This window comes from Girardinichthys multiradiatus, chromosome 14, assembly GCF_021462225.1.
Source record: "Girardinichthys multiradiatus isolate DD_20200921_A chromosome 14, DD_fGirMul_XY1, whole genome shotgun sequence".
In the NCBI taxonomy this organism is placed as follows: Eukaryota; Metazoa; Chordata; class Actinopteri; order Cyprinodontiformes; family Goodeidae; genus Girardinichthys; species Girardinichthys multiradiatus.
Window position 1 is genome coordinate 7,009,016 of NC_061807.1, and position 14,084 is coordinate 7,023,099.

Sequence of the window (14,084 nt, forward strand, 5' to 3'; positions counted from 1 at the left end):
CTGGAGGACATAATGACCACTTTCACCCTCTTTGCTACATTCTCATACTACTCTCCAATTTTGCATTATTTGCTGTTATTTCAGCTTTTAACTTTATGTTCTCTCTTTTCTCTTCCTAGAAGCTACACCTGGCCTGGCTCTGTGTCTACCTGTAACACCTTTCTAGAGAGGGGCATCATCTGAGCTTCTGCTGGCAACAACTTAATGCTCACCTTCTACAGATGATCCACATAGCCCTTTCTTTTAGTGTTTAACCCTTTCTCTCTCCTAGACATGGCTACTGACTGAGCTTCTACTGTGACTAACTCTATGTTCTCTCTTTCAGACTCTAATCTTGAAAACTGGATCAGAGTTTATCTGTTCTTTCTTTCTAGATGAAACGACTAAAGGAGCTACATCCATTAACATTTACTTTTCTTTCCAATAGAAAGTACTCCTGGATCAGTGCTTCTTTGTTCTCTTTGTGTCTCTGCTCTGTTCTCTCAAACCTCCAGTCGGTCGTGGCAGATGGCCGCTCACACTGAGCCTGGTTCTGGTTCTGCTGGAGGTTTCTTCCTGTTAAAAGGGAGTTTTTCCTCTCCACTGTCGCTACATGCATGCTCAGTATGAGGGATTGCTGCAAAGTCAACACCAGTGACTGTCCACTGTCTCTACATGCTCATCCAGGAGGAGTGAATGCTGCAAGTCACTGACTGGATGTAATCTGCTGGGTTTCCTTAGATAGAAAAACGTTTTATCCAATTTCAATAAATAACTGAATCTGACTGAACTGTTCAATGGTTACGATTAATTGGAACGTATGAACCTGACTGTTGTGAAGAACCTTGAGACGACATGTGTTGTGAATTGGCGCTATATAAATAAACTGAATAGTATTGAACCTTCTGATTGCAAGACGACTACTCTTCCTACTGAGCCACAGTCGCCTCACAAATACAGCAGAGCTCTGGAGCCTGTGTCTGATGCTGTAAACTGTTCTCCCTTGCAAGGCTAAATTAATAAAGCTGATGATCATCAATCTCTTTGTTAAGTACAGATTTTTCCACAACATTAGGTAGCTTCTAAAAGCAACTGGTGGTGCTGGATTTTATTGAGGGGTATCACAGAGCAGGGGGTGAATACATATGAATGCCATATTTTTTAGATTTTTATTTGTAAAATAATTTTAAAACTATGTTTCATTTTATTTCCACATTGGAGTTATGCAACCCTTGGTCCAAGTTTGTGAAAAGTTCTGGTGTAGAAATACTTTTGCATGGTTCAGTTTCTGATGCTGTATTTATTAATGGATCCACTTCTTCTAAACCCACATAAACCCATTACCTGCACAGACTGGAGGACAGTCAAGGATAAATTAGACTTATTACCTGTCTGCTAGTTTGTGCTGCGTTCACTGACTTCTGAAAGCAGAGGAATTCCCATCATGCCTTTTGTTAGTTGGTTTTATTAGCAGCAGAAAAGACGGAGATGTTTGAAGAAAAGTCTTCTGTCAGTCAGAGCTTCAAACATCAGCTGCAGCCCAGGTCCACTAAGCCTTTAACGCTGACCTGTAACTTCTAGTGATGCTAAAGATGTTATTTTTAAGCTGTCAATCAGAACTCCAGAACATTTGGAGGAGTTACAGAACTCAAAGGATCCTGAAGTTCTGTTTGCTCTGCAGAACACACTGGTCCAAGGAGAGGAGTCACATGGCTACTCACATGTACACACAGTGGGGCTTTAGTGTGGGGAGCAGGACATCAGAAGCACCTTTAAACCGCCACATCTGAACATCCATCAGATGCATGTTGAAGAAAAACCAAAGTTGTTGCAGAAACAAGATCTTTATCATTTTCCTACAGCAAGTCATAAATGTGTCAACTATTCTGCAAACATTTGCTGAACTAAAACACCCATCTGTCTGTGCAGCTCAGCTCTGGAGCTCTTCTAATGGACTTCCTTTGTCCCAGAGACAATAGAGACGAGTGGAGCCAAAGGTTAAAGGTGTTCCGTCCTTTTGTGGAAATTAATGTCGGGATTCATTGGGGGTGAGGGGCTCATGGGGTTGGGATGGGAATTCATTGGGGGTTGGGACTACTTTATTCGGTGGCGGCTCTGGTTGGTGGGCTGGTTTGGACCATGTAGACCCCTCCTTTGTACATGGCCCCCTCTCCAGCTGAAGATGGGGGTGGTTGGGGACTGGGAACGGGGCAGGGGTCCGGGCTAAGAAAGGTGTGAGACGAGCTCTGACATTATTGAACAGCATAAACTCTGCACATATATGGAATGAATTCACACAATTTATTAAAATACAAGATTTTATTAACAAAAATAAGTCAACTCAAAGTCAAACATATTTCAATCAACAAACTCTTTACTTTGCTAAAACAATCCAACTAAACTACCAAGCAGAATTAAAGAATAATGACAACTAACGGGCTATGTACAATATAAACAAGTTGATTAAAGATGATTAGAAATTATGACCAAAAAGAGTGATGCAACATTACCATGCAATGTTTATGTTTGAGAACCAAGGATTATCTTGAAGAATCTAGAAATGAAGTTAAGTTAGTCTTGGAACTAACTTAGAAAATAATCAGCAAACGTTTAGACAACCATTCACAATGCAAGATCAAATAAAATATTATTTTAATAAAATAATGTTTTAAATAATGATCTGCTGAATAAAACCAACCTTCTGGATGACTAATTATCAACGGTGTCTAATTAACTGCCTTTAGTTATTGAAATAATATTTAAAGAAATATTATTAAGGGGGTATTTTGGAAAAGAGCCAAATCTTTCTGGAGAAATGGGGCTTAATGGTGTTTACTTGGTTATCAAATCTAGTAAATGATGTTCAAGGACTATTATTCACTAGCTTGAAAACTAACAACCTTTCTGTTAAATACTCTTTAGTAGCGACCACGTGTTCTTACCGGTTAGCATTTGAGCTAACAAAAGAAGCTGATAGCTTAGCAACAGAATCAACACATACCTTTAAAATACCAGGTTAATAAAAGGGTTAAAATGCATAAGCGCGGACGGCGCGTTCTGAGCAATGTTCTGTTTAAAAATCACCCTTTAAATAAAGTTTGTCTTAACTAAAAACACAGAACACAAACCGGCACGTGTGCTACAGATAGCCTGCTAGCACTAAGATAGCCGAGTTTCACAAAAACAAAACCAAACTTCATAAAATGAAAACGTTCAGATTATTTCATCCTAACTGTTATTCTGCCCAAACCTAACCTCATGAACTGTGGTAAGGAATGTTGTCCAAAAGACGATGAAGTTTGAAGAAAGTATCCACAGTGAACAAAGGGTTAGTTTTCAGCTAACCTCGGTAGCTTCGCTGGGGGATGAAGCTGCGTTCGTTCTGTGAACAAAAGGATTAGCTCCGGAGTTGTAGCTGAGTGGCCCGTTCTGTCCGCTGCGGTCTCTGCTGTCTTCCTTCCAGACTGGGAGACCACGTCTTTGCAGGGGCTTCTCTTGAACACCGTTTGCGTCTGCGGGGGCTCAGAGAGAAAGTCAAGCAATGATTATACCTTAATTACCCCGTTCATGAATGAAAATACCGGATACACAGACAGTATTTCATTCGTACTTATCTTTGCATATGATTGATGATCGTATGACATCCTTGGATCCAGTTGAAGAGTTTATGTCTTTTTGCCAGCAAAGAGACATCAGCGCGATTGTCTCCCCTATCCGGTCTCTTTCGAAGGCCGTGTGGAAGAGGGCGGATGTAGCAACAGCTGTGCTTTTATTTGGGTAGTGGCGTCACAGGAAGTCCGCAGTTATCCCATTTCCTGGCTGTGCCAGAAGAAGGTTAATGCAATTTATTTTGAAAAGTTCCAGAAGAGTCCGTACCGGAGTTTAATGTTGAAATCCATGGCTGTCGGTCCCAACATTCGGGACTGGGTTCGGGGCCGGGCTGGGCCGGGGCAGCCCAGGTCTGGGCAGTGCCAGTGCTGTCTGCCTGTCTCTGCCCCAGGAGGGAAGGGGACCACCTCCTGGGTCCAAGGGCTGATTGCCCCTAGGGGTACCGGCGCCTGCACCTGGGAGTACAGAGTATGCATGGGGAGTGTGAGTGAGTGTATGACATCCATTGTTGTTTGTCTTTACGTTGGGTGCGAGTGATGTTATGTGTTGCATGAGGGTGGGAGTGGGTGATTGTGACTTTGAGTGCCTGTTTTTTTTTTTTTTTTTGTGACAGGTTGGGTCTTGGACTGCTCCCTCTCCTGGATCAGCTTAGGCCCCCCCATCTTATGGGGGGCCTATTTCTTCCCCGCCACACTACCTGCCGGTGGTTGGAGTCTCTGCCCGCTGGTGTACTTGGGGTTCTCGGTGTCCGGGGCCGGTTGCTTTGGTGTGTGCTGGCTCACTGCTGGTGTACTTGTGGTTCTCGGTGTCCGGGGCCGGGTGCTTTGGTGTGTGCTGGCTCACTGCTGGTGTACTTGTGGTTCTCGGTGTCCGGGGCCGGGTGCTTTGGTGTGTGCTGGCTCACTCCCGGTGGCTGCTTGCCGGGGCCTGGCCCCCTGGCCTCTGTCAGGCCTCTGCTTGTGGGTTGGTGTGTCCCGGGGTCTTGGGCCTCTGGGTTCATGGCTGGATCTGCTCGGGCGTGGACGGCTAAAAAAGATTAAGGATGGACACCAGCTACTAAACAATCTACCAGATAGACACCACAATGGTGACACATAGTCTACTGATAATCACTGAGGGAGGAAACATCCATTACATTGGAGAAAGAGATATAAAACTACATGTGACCTTCTATTGAGGCTCTTCGTCATCCTCTAACAGACGGTCCAAGACGGGAGCCTCAGCACTGATCTCTGTAATCATTCCTCTGCCTTAATTTAGATTAAGCTAAAAGAAGAGCTAAAAGTTAGAAACTGGTTGAGAGTCGTTCTTGTAAGAGTCAATGTTAGATAAAGTGTGTGATTGCTTCTGGGGTCCAAATACCAGAGGAGCTCCGAGGCGTCTGACCGCCAACAGGGTGCGGTAGCGCGGACAAATTGGTGTTCCCACCCGCGCCCCGGAGGCGAAAACTACTTCTGGATAGGATAGGGTTGCCACGGAAGGACAACACATCACAGCAGCGGCCGCAAACTAAACGGTAGGAGAACCTATTAAAAATCTCCAGTGTTTTTCCTGTAAAAACACTGTGGCTGTGTTGTTAGTTCTGAGTGAGCTGTTTTTGTAATTCTTGGAGGTGGAGAAATGGTTCAGAATAATTGTTGCGAACGTGTTACACCATGAAGGTGCGTTCACACCAAATGCAATTTCTGCGAAAGGAGCGGCCAATTTACATGTTATCCCTTTACAGAGGCGCGTTCAGGAGCGGCGCGGTGCGGAAGGCGCGGCAAGCGAAGTGGTGCGATGGACGAGTTGAAAAATCTGAACTTTTTCCTAAATTTGCGTCGCGTCAACCAATCAGGGACTGGATGTGGCTGTGACGTAGGGTGAAGGACCAAAGCGGAGAAGAAGCAGTTGTCAATGATGGAGGACCAGATCATAGTGGCGGTGTGCAGCAAGCCAGAGTTGTATGACTCAACTAATTACTTTTACTGAGACAAGTACAGAAAGGACCTGGCCTGGTTATGTTTAGGCACAAATATCTTAAATTTGGGAGATGTGGACATTAAAAATCGGCTGTTTTTTTTTACTGAGCTGAGATTTATTTACTCACCGAAGACAGATGAACAGGTTTTTCAGCAATGGGGATACAGCGCCGGTAGACCGCGGTGAAGTTAGTTTGAAGTTGGATGTTTTAGTTTCTGTGAGCTCATTATTTGTTCTGGGTTTTGATTCATAGTTGTGTTCGGATATCTAATGAATGTTTTAGAGCGCAACAAGTTTTGTTTTTCATTTTTTTTTTCTCTAATGTCGGTGTTCCCTATATGTGTTCAGATGCTCGCAAGTTGGAACAATTTTCTGGGTTTTAGTTTCAGAGGATGAAAACTTACTACACAATCTAACAGATAGACACCACAATGGTGACACATAGCCTACTGATAATCACTGAGGGAGAGAACATCCATTGCATTGGAGTCCCAGATATAAAACTACAGGGGTTGGACAATGAAAGTGAAACACCTGTCATTTTAGTGTGGGAGGTTTCATGGCTAAACTGGACCAGCCTGGTAGCCAGTCTTCATTGATTGCACATTGCACCAGTAAGAGCAGAGTGTGAAGGTTCAATTAGCAGAGTAAGAGCACAGTTTTGCTCAAAATATTGAAATGCACACAACATTATGGGTGACATACCAGAGTTCAAAAGAGGACAAATTGTTGGTGCACGTCTTGCTGGCGCATCTGTGACCAAGACAGCAAGTCTTTGTGATGTATCAAGAGCCATGGTATCCAGGGTAATGTCAGCATACCACCAAGAAGGACGAACCACATCCAACAAGATTAACTGTGGACGCAAGAGGAAGCTGTCTGAAAGGGATGTTCGGGTGCTAACCTGGATTGTATCCAAACAACATAAAACCACGGCTTCCCAAATCACGGCAGAATTAAATGTGCACCTCAACTCTCCTGTTTCCACCAAAACTGTCCGTCAGGAGTTCCACAGGGTCAATCTACACGGCCTGGCTTCTATAGCCAAACCTTTGGTCACGCATGCCAATGCCAAACGTCGGTTTCAATGGTGCAAGGAGCGCAAATCTTGGGCTGTGGACAATGTGAAACATGTATTGTTCTCTGATGAGTCCACCTTTACTGTTTTCCCCACATCCTGGAGAGTTACGGTGTGGAGAAGCCCCAAAGAAGCGTACCACCCAGACTGTTGCATGCCCAGAGTGATGGTTTGGGCTGCCATATCATGGCATTCCCTTGGCCCAATACTTGTGCTAGATGGGCGCGTCACTGCCAAGGACTACAGAACCATTCTTGAGGACCATGTGCATCCAATGGTTCAAACATTGTATCCTGAAGGCGGTGCCGTGTATCAGGATGACAATGCACCAATACACACAGCAAGACTGGTGAAAGATTGGTTTGATGAACATGAAAGTGAAGTTGAACATCTCCCATGGCCTGCACAGTCACCAGATCTAAATATTATTGAGCCACTTTGGGGTGTTTTGGAGGAGCGAGTCAAGAAACGTTTTCCTCCACCAGTATCACATAGTGACCTGGCCACTATCCTGCAAGAAGAATGGCTTAAAATCCCTTTGACCACTGTGCAGGACTTGTATATGTCATTCCCAAGACGAATTGATGCTGTATTGGCCGCCAAAGGAGGCCCTACACCATACTGATAAATTATTGTGGTCTAAAACCAGGTGTTTCAGTTTCATTGTCCAACCCCTGTATATGTAACCTTCTATCGAGGCTCTTCATCTTCCTCTAACAGACGGTACCGGTCCGAGACGGGAGCCTCAGCGCTGATCTCTATAATCATTTCTCTGCCTTAATTTAGATTAAAGGAGCAAAAAGTAAGAAACTGGTTGAGAGTCGTTCCTTTAAGAGTCTTTAGAAAGAGTGTTGACTGTTTCCGGGGTCCAAGTACCGGTGGAGCTCTGAGGCGTCTGACCGCCAACAGGGTGCAGTAGCACAGCGTTGCTCCACTAATTAGAGCCGGTTTATTAACTTCACTAAAAGTTTATATCTTTAGTTCTACTTCAAGGTCTTCTGCACAATCAGGATTTCTGACACTTCTCACTGAAAATGTTGAAGAAATTACATTTAATGTAATCATCACTGAATAAAGAAAAATTATAATATAAACAAATAAATATAAGAAAATGAATTAAAACAAATTAAGAAGTTATAAAAATTTAAACAATCTGAAGACGACTCATTAACAAAGTCTTGAGGGTCACGACCTTCTGAAACAACAGGAGACTCCTTTCAGTGTTGGACATGTCCCTCCCCTCCTCAGGCTGACCAATCAGGAGACTCCAGGCTGCTCCCCCCTGCCGTCACGCAGCAGAGACGCCGTAGAGATCCTGGTCCCCCGGGACATCACAGACCCTCTGAACCTGAATGCAGGGGGCGAGGATCGGGACGCAGCAGCTGTCCTGGTGTTCCCCCTGAAGTCCAGGAGGAGACACAGGTACAGACACCATGGAGGAGGAGGAGGGGAGAAGGAGGTGACCCCCGCCCGCCTGTTCCCTCCTTCAGCTGGGCTCTCAGGTAAACTCACCTGGATCACTGCTGTTGTTCCTCTGTCCTCCACAAGTGGCGCTGTTTTTTCACTAACATGTTTCTGTTGTAGTTCCTGTGTCTCCTCTGTCCTGTGAGCTCAACACCGCCATCACCTGTCGCGATGACGTAGTTCCGCCCCCCATCTTACCGCGCAGACACACACATCCCCCACCTGACTCCACCCACAAGCCTGGGAACCATTGAGGGCGACGGCGCACCACCTCCACCAGATCAACTGATGGAGTCGTTGCCATGGAAACCACACCTCGGCCAACCAAGTTCCAGACGCCGCTAGTGGGAGGGGCTAGAGCCAGACGGTAGGTGTTGTATAGACTGTTAGGTAGAACGCTGTGTTCTGGTTGGACAGTCGGGTCAGGTGACTTGTGTGACTTTCCCTGCAGGTGTGGAGGACCTGAGCTTGGCTCCGCCCTGACCTCAGTGAAGAAGAAGGACCTGGTGGTGGAGGAGAGAGGAAGGAGGAGAGAGGAGCAGGAAGTGATGGAGGTGCAGCAAGTCTCAGTAACCTCCTCCCATGCTGCTGGTAGGTCCTTACAGAGTGGACCTCGTCTTTCACATCTCCTGTCTCCATGACAACGCTGATACTGACATTTACAAAGCAGACCCTCAGTCCCCTGACATGTCCCACCACCTGTCCTCTCAGACCAGCGCCCTCATGTCCTGAAGTGTTCAGCTTTCATACTAAACGTCTGCGGTGGGGAGAAGTTCTGACAAATTCAGATGTAGAACCCGTGCGTAGACCCGTCACCGGAGACGTAGCCTTCATAGTGGTGAAAACCATAGAGTTTTACCTTCAGGTGGCGCTACAGAGCACTGTTCACTAAAACCAGCCGCCACAGAGACAGTTTCTTCCTCCAGGCTGTTTCTCTGTTGAACATTCAATAGAGTAGAGAACAACAGCATACAGATATTGTAAATGTACCTTTTTTATTAGATATGTGTATATTGTAAATATGTATATTCTGTAATGCAACAACAGAACAAAAGAGCAAAGTGTACCGGAGTCAAATTCCTTGTTTGTATGAACGAACTTGGCAATAAATCTGATTCTGATATATCCAGTCTGAGGTGAACTGGGCTGCTGGAACCGCCCCGTCTGCCCCTAAATACACATGCAAAGTAGTATAAGTAGCCGGAAGTCACCCATCACGTGTCCAAATAACCATGGCAACGGTGACAGTCAGATTATTAACCCCTCCACTGCCAGCCAGTTTGGTGAGATGTTTCATCAGCTCTGTCCACCTGCTGTAGGTGATGTTGAGGAGCTTAGCTCCAGGCTCCACTCTTCCTGTCTGACTGTACTGGATATTGTTGCTCCCTTGAAGACCAAGCAGCCCAGGGCTGGACCTGGACCCTGGTTTACTGAAATGACTCGAGCTGCTAGACGTGAACGTTGTCGAGCAGAGCGCAGGTGAAGAGAAGACTAGCTGCAGGAGTCCCTTCAGATCTTTAAAGACTCCTGGCTCAGTTATCAGGACTTAGTTAAAGATGCCATGAAGAAACACTTCTCTGATTTAATCTTATCTCATAGCTACAACCCTCCTGCTCTTTTCAGCACCATTGATTATTCTTTAATGATCCACAGACGGCTGGTTTTGAAGCCTCCTCTGAATTTGTAATTAGTTCCTGCAGTTTTTTATTGTCCGCTGCTCAGCTGTTTAATCAGTTTGAACCTGTGACTGTGTCACTCTTAGAGAATATGGTGCCCAGATTAAGCCCTCTGGATCTCCATGTGAGGCTGTTCCACCACGTCTTCTTAAAGAGGTTTTCTCATGTTTCAGGCATTTGGTTCTTGTCCTTTTTATTAGCAGTCTGTCATCTGGAGTAGTTGTTGCTGATTTTAAACATGGTGCAGCACCTGATAAAGAAACCTGGTCTTGATCCTAATGAGCTGGGGAACTTTAGGCCCGTCTTTCTCCTGGCTTGTGATTCCGGTGATTATGTGGTTCTTGTATTTCTAGACTTAACAGCTGTTTTTGACACAGTGGAGCGCAGCATTTAATTGTCTCGTCTACAGCACCAAGTAGGCACTGATAACACTGCTCTGGAGTGGCTTAGGTTAATAATAAACTGTCTTGTGCGCACCGGATAGCATATCATGCGAACAGATAAGCTAAGTACGACATTGTATCTGATGCGCACAATAAAATATCTGTTGCATGCGAGAATGTCTCTTTAAGAAGATATCTGTCACGATGTGGTTTTGGATCGGACCAAAGTGCAGACAAGAGCTCGGCAGGATCATCTTTGTAATTCAAAGATTTATTTTTACAAGGTCAAAAACGGAGCAAATTCACTGCAGGTTTCCCAAGGCAAGGCGTGGCAAGAAACAAAGCATAATCATGGACGAGAACGAGGTATGACGAACACAAGGAACCAGCCACAAACAATGACACAAAACCAACTTATATACTGAGGGATAACAAAGGACAGGTAATCAGAGAAAACAGGGAACAAGTGTCACAAGGAAGCAGGGAGGCAGAAGGAACAGGTGAAACAAATACAAAGACTGAGGATGAGCAAAGTAACTAATAAACAGAAACACAGACCAAGCAAACTTATAGACAAAGATAAATAATCAAATGGGAAAAAAGAAAACTAGAATAATCATGACTAAAGTAAACAGAGAAACTAGAGGGAACATAGGAACAACCTGAGAACAAACAAAGAACCCATAAAGAAAACTCTCTGGAAACTATTGAAGAAAAATGCTAATTTTGAACTAAAGATAATCCTAAACCATTTAAAAATGCTTAAAATGGAATAAAAAAGGGTGTGTCTCATCTATCCAGATTAGTAGAACAATTTCAGACAGATTTTGTGTCAGTGGGTCACATGACCTGGAAGCTATTGAAGAAAAATGCTAATTTTGAACTACAAATAATCCTAAAAAATATAAAAATGATTAAAATGTGTGGAGATATATTATGTGTGTGCATCATTATTATTACTATGTTTATAACCAGTGTGGGAAATAAAATGTGTAACATGTGTTAGTATAAGACATTGTGTGGTCTGCAGAAGTATTTCTCACAGGGAGGTGAAGTGGAAAATTACTGAAAACTGCAGGAATGTGAAAATTAGAGATAGTACAACTGACTGAGTTACTCCCTGCTTATATCAGAAGATACGGGATGCAGCTGTGAGACAATACCTGTCTAAATATGGTAAGCCGGAAAAGTGTGTACGTGACTATGTGTAGAAAATATTGTAAACAAGGGCGCTGCCCATTTTCATGTGTGTTTTAATAAAAGAAATGAGCCCAGTGAGAGAGCCTCAGAAGAAGTCTCGGTGTGAGCTCTTCTCCCTGGTCCAGGTTCTTTGAATGACATACAGGTGTCTCCGTGTGATTTATTCTAATGTGTATGAATTCCTCCAGGTTACGGTGAATAAAAGAACGCGCAGAAGGCCTCTTTAAAGGGGTACTTCAACAATTTGGTGTCCCCCGACGTGGACAACAAGAGAGTTTGACAGACGGAAACTTCTGAGATCAGGGCGCCCATTAATCTTCTAAAAGTGGAGGTAGACCCTATTTTATTAAACTCTCCGATTTAATTTATATATAGGCTAAATTAACCAGGTCTCAGTTGGTTCTGAATGTCATTTTACTCTGCTAAACTGTAAAAGAGTATGCATTAACTGGACATGTTAAAATACAGTCAGATAAGATTTGCTGACAGGGTCGGCAAAATAATGCAGCTTGAAAGTTCATTTAAAGCTGAAAAAAGGTGATATTGCTGGGAGTGGCGTCTCAACTTATTGATTGACGGATCAATAACATAAAGCTGGGTTTAAGTCCCGTGATTTGGCAAAACACAAAGGATTAAAAGAGGTTAAAGTCCTCACAAACCTTCATCTGAATTTTTTTTAACAGATGATACGTTCATTCAGAAATCTCACGAAGGGTTAGAGGCCCATCTAGTGGACAAACGGAGGAATTACACAAGTGACTGGTAGTGCAGTCGATGTTAAATCATTGAACAATTATTCTGAATTAAAAATGTGGTTGGATTTTTGATTATTTCAGGGAAAATAAAAAGCATTTATTGAATATAGGGTGAAGTGGCTTGTAGTGGATTGTTTCTGCATATTTATGCATTTCCTGTCACAGACAGTTGTGTTGAATTCAGGAAGTACGAGCTGGAATGTGTGACTGAGCTAGATGATTAGTTGGGGTAAAATAAAAGACATTTAGGCATCTTCAGTGCGGATTGTGAATATTAAGTGTTTTTGCTGATATTAAACGGGAGTGACTGTCACAAGCACTGACTGTGTGTGTGTGTGTGTGTGTGTGTGTGTGTGTGTGTGTGTGTGTGTGTGTGTATGTGTGTATGTGTGTGTGTGTGTGTGTGTGTGTGTGTATGTATGTGTGTATGTGTGTGTGTGTGTGTGTGTGTGTGTGTGTGTGTGTATGTGTGTGTGTGTGTGTGTGTGTGTGTGTATGTGTGTGTGTGTGTGTGTGTGTGTGTGTATGTATGTGTGTATGTGTGTGTGTGTGTGTATGTGTGTGTGTGTGTGTGTGTGTGTGTATGTGTGTGTGTGTGTGTGTGTGTGTGTGTGTGTGTGTGTGTGTGTGTGTGTGTGTGTGTGTGTGTGTGTGTGTGTGTGTGTGTGTGTGTGTGTGTGTGTGTATGTATGTGACAGCGAAGAAAAACAGACAGAAAGCACAAAGTAAGTTGAATGAAGCTACTGTTTGGTCTAAAAGTAAGTACAACACAAACATACATAAATATGAAAAAGAGGAACGCTTCTGGGGAGACATGATTTTGATTCATCAAGGAGGAAAACACACAATGACGAAGGAAACAACCCAGAGAAGGAGACAAGAAGGTGGGGTCAAAATCAGCTCAGGGGACGAACCCAGACAGACCTCCACCATATAGACCCTCCTCTCCATGCAGCTCCCTCACTGATGCACCCACACCGCCCCCTGGTGGATTGTACCCCATATTGGAAGTACAGAATGGAGCACTGGTGGTGAATGGACTACAGATCCCAGAAGAGGGGAATTAATCTGTCAGTGGAACTTCTGGATTATTTATACCAGCATCTGATGGATCATTTCTGGACACAGAAAAAGCAGCCTTTCAAGACAGAGAGGTAAGAGAAAGACAAGAACAAAATCAAAGAAGCCTGAGCAAAAAACAAATCCCTTTCGTTCAACCCCACAACAATCAGGTCTAATTTCAGAGGCTGGGGCACGGGGGCCAGGCTCTGTCTTAGAAGGAGCAGGGACTGATCCGGTGGGATCAGTGGGTTTACTGCTAAGTGGATCCTGGAGGCCAGATAGGGTTTTGTGTCCCAATCCTTTTCTCACACCCACACCTTGTTACACCTCTACCCCAGCTGTAGAGGTGCAGGTAAGCAGGCAGAGCATGCCACAGGAAAATGGAGAAGACAGAGCAGATCCACAGCAAAACCATCCTGAGGACGGACCCCCAATGGCTCCCCAGTCAGACAGTTGTACAGTTAAGGGAACATTTAACCTTCAGCTAAACCAGAAGGCTTTAGTTATGCCCCAAAAACCAATTATCCCCTTTTACAGCAACAAGGCTCTGGAGCCCCCTGCAGGTATAAACCTTTCTCTCTGGGCGACATTACGGCTCTCTGTGACAAGTTGGCCCCCATAACTGAAGGAGCAGCAGTCTGGCTCCAGACTTTAGACACCCTGACGGCAGGCACCACGCTAGCATTGGGAGATTATAGAGCAGTGGCAGGACGGTGCATGCCACACCACACATGTAGAGAGATTGAGACAGCTGCTTTCACCTCAGGAGCCCCGGATTCTGACCTCTTCACCCAGCATGTCCACTGGCTAGGTGATGCATTGAGACAAGCCTACCCTGTAACCAGGAGACGCACCATTCCTAAGTTTGAATGGGACCCTAAAATTAACCCCAGGGAATACCTGGACCAGTGTAAAT